The 12,281-nt window shown below is 46.2% G+C and overlaps 1 long non-coding RNA gene across 1 annotated transcript; it reads left to right on the plus strand.

The window, feature by feature from the left end:
* Positions 1-9,872: 9,872 nt before the first annotated feature.
* LOC141370984 (uncharacterized) lies at positions 9,873-11,601 on the plus strand. The gene is made up of 3 exons (XR_012375548.1): positions 9,873-10,062; positions 10,329-10,385; positions 11,237-11,601. It is a non-coding gene; the product is annotated as an uncharacterized lncRNA (long non-coding RNA).
* Positions 11,602-12,281: the final 680 nt, after the last annotated feature.

Raw genomic sequence — 12,281 nt, forward strand, 5'->3', positions numbered from 1 at the left:
ATGGGCCTTCAATTTTTTTTTTTTTTTTTTTAAGTAAGCTCTAAGCCCGATGTGGGGCTTGAACTCATGACCCCGAGGTCAAGAGCTACTTGCTATACTGACTGAGCCAGCCAGGCGCCCCACCTTCCTTTTTATATTCGAGCAAAACCAAATTCTTCTTCGTTCCGCAGGATGGAATGTGCCCAGTGATCCCGGGTTGAGCCTTTTTGGACTGCAGGCATTTTCATTTATTCATTCAACAGATATTTACTGAGCATCTGGTAAGTGCTAGGATTGAGCTGGGGGCTGAGTGCAACCGTGGATAAGCAGACATGGGTCTTCCCCTCCTGGAGCAGAGGATGTAGGACAAGTGTGTATAGAGGGGGCTGGGAGAGTATGATTTTCACCTGTCCCAACCCCTCCACCTTTTCAAACATTAACACAGAATAACACTAAATAAGGTGTTTGGGTGGTTTTTTTTTTTTAAAGATTTTATTTATTTATTTTTGAGAGAGGGAGGGAGAGAGCACAAGCAGGGCAGGGGGGGGCAGAGGGAGAGGGAGAAGCAGACTGGCTGCTGAGCTGGGAGCTCGACATGGGGCTCGATCCCAGGACCCTGGGATCATGACCTGAGCTGAAGACTGAGGCCCAACCAACTGAGCCCCCCAGATGCCCCAACACTAAATAAGTTGTGAGAAAATAAGACATCCTTAATCTCACTGCTGCCACAAAGCTACTTTTCTTTTTTGCAGAGTACCTTCCAATTTTTCACCACATGAGCACATTTTATTATTGTGTATATTTTTGCATAGATGCACCCATTGTTTACATGAAATTTCATATTTTTACATATTCTCAACATGCGCCATGTTTCTCTATGGGCTTCAGAATTGTAAATTATAATCATTGTGTGACGTTGCATTGTGGTACTGTTTCATAATGTGCTCATTCCCCTATGTGGGATTATTGAGGCAAGCGTCTGCATGCCTCTGTCGGTCTCTTCTGTGTTTACGTCTGCCCCTTATATATTACTTTTTTTCTTTCCCCAAAGACTTACCCAAATGTAAAGTGTCACCATCATCATGTGAGGGTGCCAATTTTAAGACATTATTCCCAGAAGTGAGTGTTACCACTTAATAAAATCCTGCAATTTGGGGCGCCTGGCTGGCTCAGTCTGTAGAGCATGCGACTCTTGATCTTGCAGTTGTGAGTTTGAGCCCCACCTTGTGTGTAGAGATTACTTAAAAATAAAAATCTTAAAAAAAAAAAAGATCTTGCAATTTTAGTCAAAATGAAAACTGTGCCTCCAATGTGCTTTGGATTTGATTTCTGGTAAGGATTTACTTCAGTCTGCCGTATGTTTCTTTGCTAGTTCTCTTTCCTCTTCCATGAAATCCTCATTACCCATTTCTCTACTGGGGTCTTGATTTTCTTTTTAAGTCTGAACGAGGGTCAGATAGATAGATGGATAGATAGATAGTCAGATGCTTCGTGTGAGCCACATTTGGTTATGGAGTCAGTGTTATTTAAGAAGGCAGAACATTCGCTTCGTAATTCTTGCCCTAGTATTTTCTCCTCATTGCTTTGCTCTGGCTTTCCAGTGACCTCTAGGGGTAAACTCTTAGTCAAGAATGCACGCTACTGAGAGAGAATGGCCCCGTGAACAGAATGTGGAGGTGACATGCATGAAAGCAGTGAGGAGGCAGGCTCCCTTTTACCTCAGCAAGAGGTGTGGGGCCACTTTAAAAGCTGTAGTCACAGCCACTACAGGAAGCTTGAAGATGGTTCTATAGACAGTATTTTCCCAGGGACCTAGAAGAAACCGAGTCCCAGAAAGAAAAAAAATTCCCAAACCAGTCAAGCTTCAGGAGGATGAAAAATGACCCTGAATTTTGCCATTTGTAAACTGTGGGTCTTTTTATTTTGTTGGGAGATGCTTTCCCAGGAATGGGGGCTAGGAATGGGTCCCTGAGTCATTTACACATGCTTACCCAGTCTCCCTTGTGACTAACTGTAGCCAAACATGAATCAACTGGCCAAAGTTAAGGATGCAAGCTGCAACTAGAAAAAACATTTCTCTATTTAAGGCAAACCAGCACATATATGGTCCAAACCCACAACCGTGGGCTTCTTACTCTTGCTCTAACCAATATCAGGGACTTAGGATGATTTTTTTTTTCACTAGTCTAGAAATTACTTGAGGCTAAGTGGGCATCTGGTCATTTGCTTACCTGCCTTGCTTTGCCAGTAGGTGTCACTACACCAAACCACATTCTCCAAAAATAGGACCAGAAAGAAGGAGAGGCCTTCAGAAAGGCAAAGTCCGGCCATCATGACGCTCTTATCCCATGGCTTCCAGTAATACCAGTGCAAAGCTCTCAAGGATACGTACCTGGTTCCAGACAGTACTGAGGCCTGAACTCAGCAGGTCAAAACCCCAGGTTCTGGGCAGTCAAGATTTCTTATCCAGGGGCCTTCCCCAGATTGGGTGGGGAGAACAGCTGTACAGGAAGGGCAGCAGGGCGAGTGGGCCATTTAAATGGGGGGCATACATGATAGAGTTATCTGGGAACAAGAGCCATAGTCTTGGGACTGTTCCAGATGTCACTGTGGAGCCGATACCTCAGGCAAAGCACTCCACCCACCCTCCACCCCTGCTCCTCTGTCCACATGAGCAGGGGCCATCCCTTGCCTGAGGGCTGCCAGGCTGGGGCTGGCTCATGAGTCCTGGGCCTCCCCAGTGCAAGGCAAACATAGCTGCACCATGCCAGGACACTGGGAAAGTTCCTAGCACTTCAGGCCATCATTACCATTCTCCTTCAAGACAAGTATAAGCAACTTAGTAATCTGGGGAAAAGAGCCATTATTAACTCTTCTGTAGATTTTTGTTTCATATGCTTCTGGAGAATAATGACTGGAATCCTTACCTGGCCTCTAGGGTCCTTCATGGTCTGTCTTCTGTTTAACATTCCAGCTCATCCCACACCACCTCATCCTCTGTGTTGTAGCCTCATTGGCCTCCCTGCAATTCTTCTGGAGTGCACTGGTTCCTTCTACCTCAGGACCTTTGCACTTTACTCTGCCTGGAATGTTCTTCCTCATACTCTTCTTCACCTATTTCCACTAATCCTTCAGATCTCAGATCACATGTCACTTCCTCAGGGAACTCTTTCCTAAAGCTTCCAAACTAGATCCAGGCCTCCATTTCTATACCCTTAGGCACCCTGTATGTTTCTTCATAGCTCTCGTCTTGTTTGTAGTTATAAATGTACTTGTGTAACTTCTGGATTCTTTATCTTCCATACCTTAACGTATACCCCAGACCACAGCATCCTCAGTATCGAGCATGGTGCTTCATAGGCACTCAGTTAACCACTGGATGTTTGAAAATATGGCCAACAGTTAAATGAAGGAAGTTAGAAAACATTGTGTTACCCATCTACACACATGCATATAGCATTCATATACAAAATATAGTGCCTAATTCCGGTCACTTGGCTCCCAAGGAAGACCTATCAGAGTCCAGAGAAAGTTCATGTAAATTATTAGCCAAGGGAAAAGTGGGGGTCACCCTATGAGGCAAACTTTAAAAGACTGTGGAAAGATGGAGGCTGAGGATCTGAGCCCTGCATATGAAAATGTAAGGGGGTCACCTGCCCATTGGATTACCAAATCCCAAAGCACAAAGGAAAATCTTTTGAAAACTAGACCGTGGACTTGGCAGAGAAGTGAACCCTGTGTGTTGTTCACCTCTATATCCCCACACAGAGTGTGATGCCTGGTACATAGTAGGAGTTTAAGAAATGCATGTAGAACTCTTTTGTTGTTAAAGCTTAAAGGCGGTAGACTCGTATACTCGTAGACTCGGGTCTGGGGACAGGGTAGCATGGAGTTATTCACTTGGGAAACCCCAGAGGCAAGAAAAAGAGAAAAGTACAAATAGGGTTAAGAAGGGTTCCTTTACATGTAGAGACAATAGCCATACAATAGACTGTTTCAGGGACATTAGGGCTATTCAAGGCCCATCCCTTGACCTTTTGAGATCACACTTATGAAGGGCAATTACCAGGCGCTCTCATGGAAGGCATCTTCTTTCCACCAGCCAGGACCAAACTGTAAACTATATAAAGCATGGGTCCCACCCTACCTCACGTTGTTATCTCCTTCAGTGCCCTCCAGACTGTTGGGCACATGCCCTGTTGGTCCTCGGGGCATATTCTACTCTGGTTTTTCACCAGAGAAGGGAAAATCCCAGAAGGTGGTGCCCTTCAATCAGAAGTAAAAATGGCTGCATCTCTCAGGGCAACCAAAGCCTGGGCCTGGTATTCCCAAGCCCACAGCAGGGAGGCCATTAGCCCCGATCCCAAGAATCCCTGCAACCAGCATCTCTGGCTTTTAGCCTTCCATCCCTGGCACTTAACCCCCTGGCCCCATAAGCAGGGACATTTCAAATAGTTGTTCTTGGAGCCGTGGAGGGTTCAAAAGAATTCTTGTACATGAAAAAAATAAATCCTCCAAAAACAGCTATTGAGCTGCTCGACCTCACTGATTTCTTCCCTCGCCCAGCAGTATGAGGCTTACAGAACAGGCTGCAGATTTGGATGTATGTCCATTAGTCTCATTCCAGCCAGTTCCACAGGTCTCAACTTAGATGGTACCCGAGCCCTGGGCCCCAGGAGGGGTGAGGGCTGTCTCTTGAAACTGAAGGCACAGGCATCAAGAAAATACTTTGACTCTTGTCAGTGGTGTACTGATGCGTCATGGAAACTAGTCCCTAATCCCAGGGGCTTCCCCTCTCTGGCCCCCCCCCCCCCCCCCCCCCCCCCCCCGCCTTCCTTCCAGCAGCCTATAAATCACAGAGTATTAAATACTGTCTGGAGGACCCTTTCTACCCCACCCCTCTCTGGGGCTCCCTGCCAGGCAGAAGTTTGCAGCAAACTAAGCAGAGAGAAAAGAGAATGGGCAACAGGCAGGGGTGCTCATCATTTATCAGCCAAACACAGCGGTCGGTCAGGCACTCTTCCCTGCCCTCCCCCGCCCCCCGCGTTTTCTGGCCTCAGCACAGTCCAGCAAGAGCGCACCTTATTTGGCTGCCCCACCCCAGAAGTGGGGAGATAGAGTCAAGGGGTGAGTCCCTTCCTTTGGTGATTATAGTGGTTTCAGAATTAAAACACACTTTTGGTCCCGGATCAGTTCTTACCTCCTTGCCACCCTCCTCCGCCGAGTCTTCCCTAGAGCCTCCTCTTGTTGCCTCTCTTTTGACCCCACAGAGAGCTTTCTCACTTTACCTGCCACGCTACAGAAATTTCTTGAGTCTTGGTTCCAGAGCTCTGGCAGCCTTGCCTAGAGAGCAGCTCTAACCCTTCTACCTCCTTTCATTTTGCTCTCGTCTCTCCCAGTGGAAATCCCCCAGCTTCCCCATCTCTCTCTCCTCCCCCAAGCTGGGAAGCTTGGAGGAAGCAAATGGATTTGATCCTAGGCTAGTCCGCTGAAGGAAAGACATGCTTTTGCCAAGGAGAAGTTCCAAAAACTGTTCAACTCCCACACCAGGAACAGCTGGAACCTGCCAGACTCACCTCTATAATTTCTGAGCACCGCTTCCTGCAATATAAACAAAGTCAGAATTCTAGAGAGTTTAGGGCTGGGGAGGTGGCAGGGAGGCAGGGGAGTGGGTGGTCTGATGGGTGGCATGATTGGTCTGGCCTGTATTCCTAACTCTGACCTTCAACCTCTGGGTAAGGGGTCGTGACCCCCCCAACCCCATAGTGGTTATACACACAGTCTTTGAAAGCAGGTGGACCTGTCACTTCTAGCTGTATAACCTTCAACCCATTTCCTAACCTCTCTGAGCCTCGGTTTTCTCAACCTGTGAAATGGGGATAATTATACCTACTGTATAGGTTATAATAACTATGACTGAGGATTAAATGAGATTACGTGTGCAAATTGCATAGCCTATAGTAAGCACCCAGTAAGTGGATGTTTTCTTCTAATGCTGTGTAGCAGGGGCACATGGCCGTTAGCATCCTGATTATATTACTTCCTTCCTGGGGGGTGCTGATGTTACTATCTGCACAGATGGTGCAGACTTCTTGGGAATTTTGAGGAATGAAGGCCCATTACTGGTTCAGGGATCCCAGGATTTCCAGTCTGTCTTGGGAAGAATTCAGAGTTGAGTGTATAGGGCCAAGAAGTTGACAGGGTTGGTTTCTAAACCCTGGCTTGACATTCTGGGCAAACACCCAGGAGGTCAAAGAATTGGATAGAGCTTCTGGGTGGGACTTCCAAGGAAGGTGCCAACTTGTGTGATATTATCAGAGTGGCATGGAAGAAGCAAGGCCAAATTGCTTCCTACCCCCGCAGAATACAGGCTACTTTGTAGATTACCAGGCCTTTGCCTAAGTTGATTGGAAGCAGGGGTCACAAAGGCCACTGGTGGAATGTACTGGAACATTCCAGGCCCTTCTGCTGTACAACAACACAACTCCTCGAGTCTTTGAGCCATCGGGGGCTTCCAGGATTGAGCACAAGCTTCCCCCTCCCCTCCATGATGCACATCAGGAGAAACCACCTGCTCTGAAAGAACGGTTCTAAGTGCCATGAAGTTACTAAATGGGAGGAGTGTCAATTCAGCACTTTGGGAGTTTCTCATGAGATAGACAGACTAGGCTGCCAAAGCCATTTTGTTGAGCCAGAGCCATCTTGTGGAATAAATGTGTTGGGTACAGGATATCCGCAGGAAAAAGCAGGAATAGACACCTCATTCAGTCAGGGCTGAAGAGTTGGACGGGATATAATTGGACTTCATTCTTTCAGTCAGAAACAGGCTTACCATGAAGCTAATGAAACTTTAAGAGTCTGAGCCCCTCACTTGCACAGAACACTTCTAGGGCCTTGTACCTAATTCTGTAATTTCTTTACTCTTTAACTTAAAGAGGAACCCCCAGATGATAAGCATTAGTCCTCACAAAACTTGGAGCCTTCCTTCCCTCCTTTCAGTTGTCAGGACTTGTAGGCCCAACTTCCAAGAGTGATCAGGAATATTCAAGAGCAATCAGTTGGAGAAACAGTCAGTTACTTAAATAACCAACACCGACTCACCGCTGCCCAGTGCAGTGGCTCATGTTAGGTACTGACAGGAAATACGAGAGCAAGGGGCACCTGGCTGGCTCAGTCAGTTAAGCGTCCGGCTCTTGGTTTCGGCTCAGGTCGTGATCTCCAGGTGGGTCGTGGATCAAGCCCCGCGTCAGGCTCCGCTCTCAGTGCGGAATCTGCTTCGGGTTCTCTCTCTCGCTCTCCCTCTCAAATGAATAAACTTAAAAAAAAAAAAAATACAAGAGCAAATGGTTCCCTTTGCTCAGAACTGGGGAGAAGGGACAAACATACATAAAATGACTTAGGAGAAGCAAGAAAGCTACCCATAAGCTAGTACAAAATAATGGGCTGCAAGCCAAACACTGAAGCTGAAAACCTAAGTCCTGAGGGAATCATCAGTGCCTGACCAGGTCAGTTGAGGAATGTTTGGAGGAAATGAGGTCTAACTGGAAGTTGAAGCAGATGGTGAAGAAGACGGAGTTGCCAGGAGGCTGGCAGGGGGGTGCAAATCTCATATACCAAGGCCCAGAGAATAAAAATGAGGAAGACTCTGTGGTGATATTTTGCAGTTATCTATTACAAAAGATACCTTTAAAGATAATATTTTGAGCTCTGAAAATAAGCTCTGGAGCCTATGCCCTGGGTCTAAAGGAAATCAGACTGCAGACCAACTTTCCAATCATGCCTTCCTTCTGTTATATTTAGAATCTTTTTCAATTGGATCTCATGATACTTGATGCCTGATTTGGTGCATGGTGTGAGAGGAAGGGAGAGGGATTGGATATGGAATCAGATGGAGAACGTTTAAGGTGTTATAGCTTATTTGGTCCCAGGTAATTGTATTTTTGAGGCCAACTTCAGGTAAATGGGAAAGGAAGAGGGAAGTCAAGGGGGCTGAGGGTCACCTGGCTGGCTCAGTAGGCAGAGCATGTAACTCTTGATCTTGGAGTTGTGAGTTTGAGCCTCACGATGGGTATAAAGATGACTTAAAAAATACAAATCTTTAAAAATTTATTTATTTTAGAGAGAGGGAGAGAGAGAGCTCAAGCGGGGGGAGGAGCAGAGGGAGAGGGAAAATCTCCAGCGGACTCCACATTGAGCACGGAGCCTGACGCAGGGCTCGATCTCACGGGCCTGAGATCATGACCTGAGCCAAAACCAAGAGTCAGACGCTCAACTGACTGAGCCACCCAGGGGCCCCCCAAAATACAAATCTTTAAAAAAAATAAAGGGAGCTGAGACTCTGCAGTCTCCTGGGAGTGTGCATAACCCAATCTGTCCTCTTCAAAGACTCTGATCTCTGAGAAGGCCTGGTGTGGGGGGACACAAACTGTTCCCACCAAGGCACTGCTCTAGATACCAAATGGTTCCTCAAGGCACCTGTGATCACGTGACTTGACAGAAGTCAAGTTCATTTTTGCACCACCTGCATGCCAGGCACAGAGCTCACTGAGTAATGAGAGTGATGACCAAGACACACCTGTTCTCCTGAGGACACTTCTCTATTTTAGAGAGGAGGACACGTGTAACAATTGAAAAATGCCAACCTGGGTGTTCCATAGGCCAAAGAGCCAAATCTTCTGTCTCTCACAGTGACCTTTTAAAAGGGAGATCACGGAAGTAGCTCTCTTTGTTTCCTGAGACATTCCCTTAAAAGAATAGCAGGACTTGCCACACATCCGAGATCCCTCATTCATACACATATCTAACTCCTTTTTTTGGGAAACAGCTAGATTGAGGTATAAATTAAATACCACAAAATACATTTATACATGTATAACTGTGTGATTTTTTTTTTTTTTTGGTAAATTTCTAGAGTTATGCAACCATCACCACATTCCAGTTGTGGGTCCTTTCTTTCTTTCTTTTTTAAAGATTTTATTTATTTATTTGACACAGAGAGACATAGCCAGAGAGGGAACACAAACACGGGGAGTGGGAGAGGGAGAAGCAGGCTTCCCGCTGAGCAGGGAGCCCGATGTGGGACTCGATCCCAGGACCCTGGGATCATGACCTGAGCTGAAGGCAGACGCTTACCGACTGAGCCACCCAGGCGCCCGTTGTGGGTCCTTTCTATCCCCCCAAAAAGTTTCAGTGTGCCTGTTTCCAGGTAATCCTTGCTCCCTGTCCCAACCCTAGGCAAGCACTGATCTGCTTTCTGCCTCTATAAATTTGCCTTTTCTGGACATTTCATATAAATGGAATCCTATACTATGTGGTCTTTTGTGTCTGGCTTCTTTCACCTAGCATCATGTGTTTGAGGTCTATGCATGCTGCAGCACATATCAATAATTGTTTCTTTTCATTGCTGAATAGTATTCCATATCAATTCTTTTAGAAGCTATTTATGTTTTGAGGCAACACTGAATAGGATGCAGGAGTCCTGGTCTCCTACCCTGTCTCTGATTTTCTGAGTGGACTCTGACCAGCCCTTCCCTTGTTTGGGCATCCATTTCCCCATCTGTAAAATCAGAGGGCTGATCAGGTAGAGTCTCTAACATCTCTATCAATTCTTTTTTTTTTAAGATTTTATTCATTTATTTGAGAGAGAGAGAGAGAGAGAGAGAGCATGAATGGGGGGAGGGGCAGAGGGAGAGGGAGAAGCAGACTCCCCTTTGAGCAGGGATCCCAACGCGGATGGAGCTCAATCCCAGGATCCTGAGACCATGACCCAAGCCAAAGGCAGACGCTTCACTGCTGAACCACCCAGGCGCCCCTCAAATCTTTAAAAAAAAAAAAAATCTATTTTCTATTTTTCATGGAGTGCCAGCAGGACCGGTATACCAATATTTTGATGTCTCTGATCCCACATTTACCCTTTACCTGTTTTAGAACTTCCACCATATCCCATATTGTTAAAGATAAGGAATCTTCATTTTTAAAAGGCTGCAGTTCAGCAGGAAAGTTTGATTCCCACTGAGAGGAAACGAAGAGTGAAGGAGGGACCATCATCCGGTCTGAAAGAAGGAAAATGAGCACGTGAGATAAGTAAGCCAGAAGACAGGAAGCGGTGGGCTGCAGCAAGGGATGGAATGTGTCAGACACAGACCCGAAGGTCAAAATCCAGGCCATCTAGTTACCTTGGGAGTAAGAGGGAAGGAATAGAGGGAGAGAAAGGCCGCCAGAGTGGGAGAGATGTTGAGGGCTGGGACCCCTCCCTACTCTGTTCCCATAACCTCATTCATTCCCTCAACCCTCCTTCCCAATCCCTCTCCGGCTGCTCTGCTCCTTCAGTTCTGACCCCATTTCCTCAGGATCTCGTTCCCTGAGGAGCTGGGCCTGACATTTCAGACAGAGGCTGAGGAAAGGAGGTAGGTCGGAAAGAGACACTATGTGTCTGCGTCATCTTATTTTCTGTTTTGTTATTTTGGAACCTGAGGGCCAAAGACATGAGCACTTGGACATTTACCTGGAAGTGCAGAGACAGTCCCCCAGGTACCAAGGAATATCAAGAGCTCTCTGTTCTCTGAACAATTGCTATTGAGGGTCAGGTTTGGGAGGGTAAGAATGGTGATCTGGAATTCCCGTGCTTTTTGGTAATTGTGGCAAAAACGCATAGGGTGGAGGGTCAAGGTGCCCTGGAAATAGGGCCGGACATCACCTTCAGAACTAGAAGGCTCTTCTTAGCTATGAGGACCCCAGCCTTTTCCTAATTCAGTGGCCAATAGGATAAGACGTCCCTGTTGAGCCTCTGATCTGCCAGAATTCCCTACAGCCTTTTGTCTGTGGTACTCCCTCAGACTCCTGCAAAGTATTGATACGCTTTGTGTATGTACTCTTCCACTTTTGCTGTTTCTGAGTGCCTGCCTCTGACCCAAGCTCCCTGAAGGCAGGAACCACTTCATGTCTCAATCAGAATAGCATCTAGCCCGGTACCATTTCCGCATACAGGCTTCAAGGCCCCCTGGGCTATGAATTCCAGGGTAGGGAGCATGTCTGTGAACATTAGTGTCATTCCTTAGTGCATAGCTCTCTGTCCAGTACATAGTGGTCATCTGAATAAATTTGTGCTGAATGAATTAATTAATGACAATCATGGTAATAAGGATGACAGGGGGAACAGTAACAAAGGTTTTTGTTTTGCAAGCTACAAGATGCTCTGTAAGGCAAGGCATCTCCCTTAGCAGCACACAGCCTCCCCAAAGCCATGGTTTTCTTTCAGTGGAGGAAAAAGACAAGAGTTTATCTTCAGATGAGGCCTTTATCCCCACCATCAAGCCCATGCCAGAAGCTATCGGTGATAGAGAAGGGAATAAGAGACAGCTGCTTGGGCATGATACCTGTGTAAGAAGAAGACGGGGATCTCCTGTGCATGCTTGCCTTCTCACTCCTCCGGCTAGGTCAACGCGAGTGTCTCTTGCCAACAACTTATCAGGAAGGACCATGACTCTCTGGACTCAGAAGATCCAATTCTTCAGCTGTGCCACCTCCACTGGCTCTTCTTCCCCTGTCCAGGTCCTCAATTCCTGGTACCTTGGCTTTAGAACAAAATTTAAACACCATGTCCTTGAGGCTACCCACATTACCCTTCTCCAATGGAAGAATACAGCTGTCTAATTCTGTGCCATTTTATCTTCAGAACTACTCTGGGAGGTTAATGGAGGTGACTCTTGCATAGAGAAAGGAAGCCACCTGCCCCAAGTATTTCAAGATTCCTCATTCCAGGGCTTTTACCTCTAACACACACTGTATGGCTTAACCAATAGCAATTACCCATCATCTCCTAAGAATGCCTGAGAATTTACATGTTGAGGGGTCCTAAAATGGAATATGTTGTCAGGCAAGAACAGATTTCAAGAGATCAACTAGCCATCCTTTGGCTCTTAGGTAGGCCAATTGTCTAGAAGTTGAGTGTTGGTTGGGAAAGTCCTTGAATTTGGAGTCCAAAGACCTCAGATGTAAGTCCTAGGTCTGCCATTTACTGAGTGGATGATTTGGAGCAAGTCACCTAACATCTGTGACTTAGCCTTCTATAAAATAGGGACATTAATGTCTGTGTTTTTGTTTTGGGGAGTTTTCTTTGTTTTTACTTTACATGCCTATTGTGAAAATTAAATGAGATGATGTACGTGTACTAGGCAGTGTTAATTTTAACATCTGAGGCAAAGTTGCAACTTTGGAGACTCTTTATGTAAAATATAAATAGCAATCCATCTGTGTTCATAACAAAGTTTTACAAGAATAGGAGTTCAGCTCTCGTGTCAGGC

Source organism: Callorhinus ursinus, unplaced genomic scaffold, assembly GCF_003265705.2.
Source record: "Callorhinus ursinus isolate GAN/ISIS: 27379988/994484 unplaced genomic scaffold, GSC_fseal_2.0 scaffold52, whole genome shotgun sequence".
NCBI classification, from domain to species: Eukaryota; Metazoa; Chordata; class Mammalia; order Carnivora; family Otariidae; genus Callorhinus; species Callorhinus ursinus.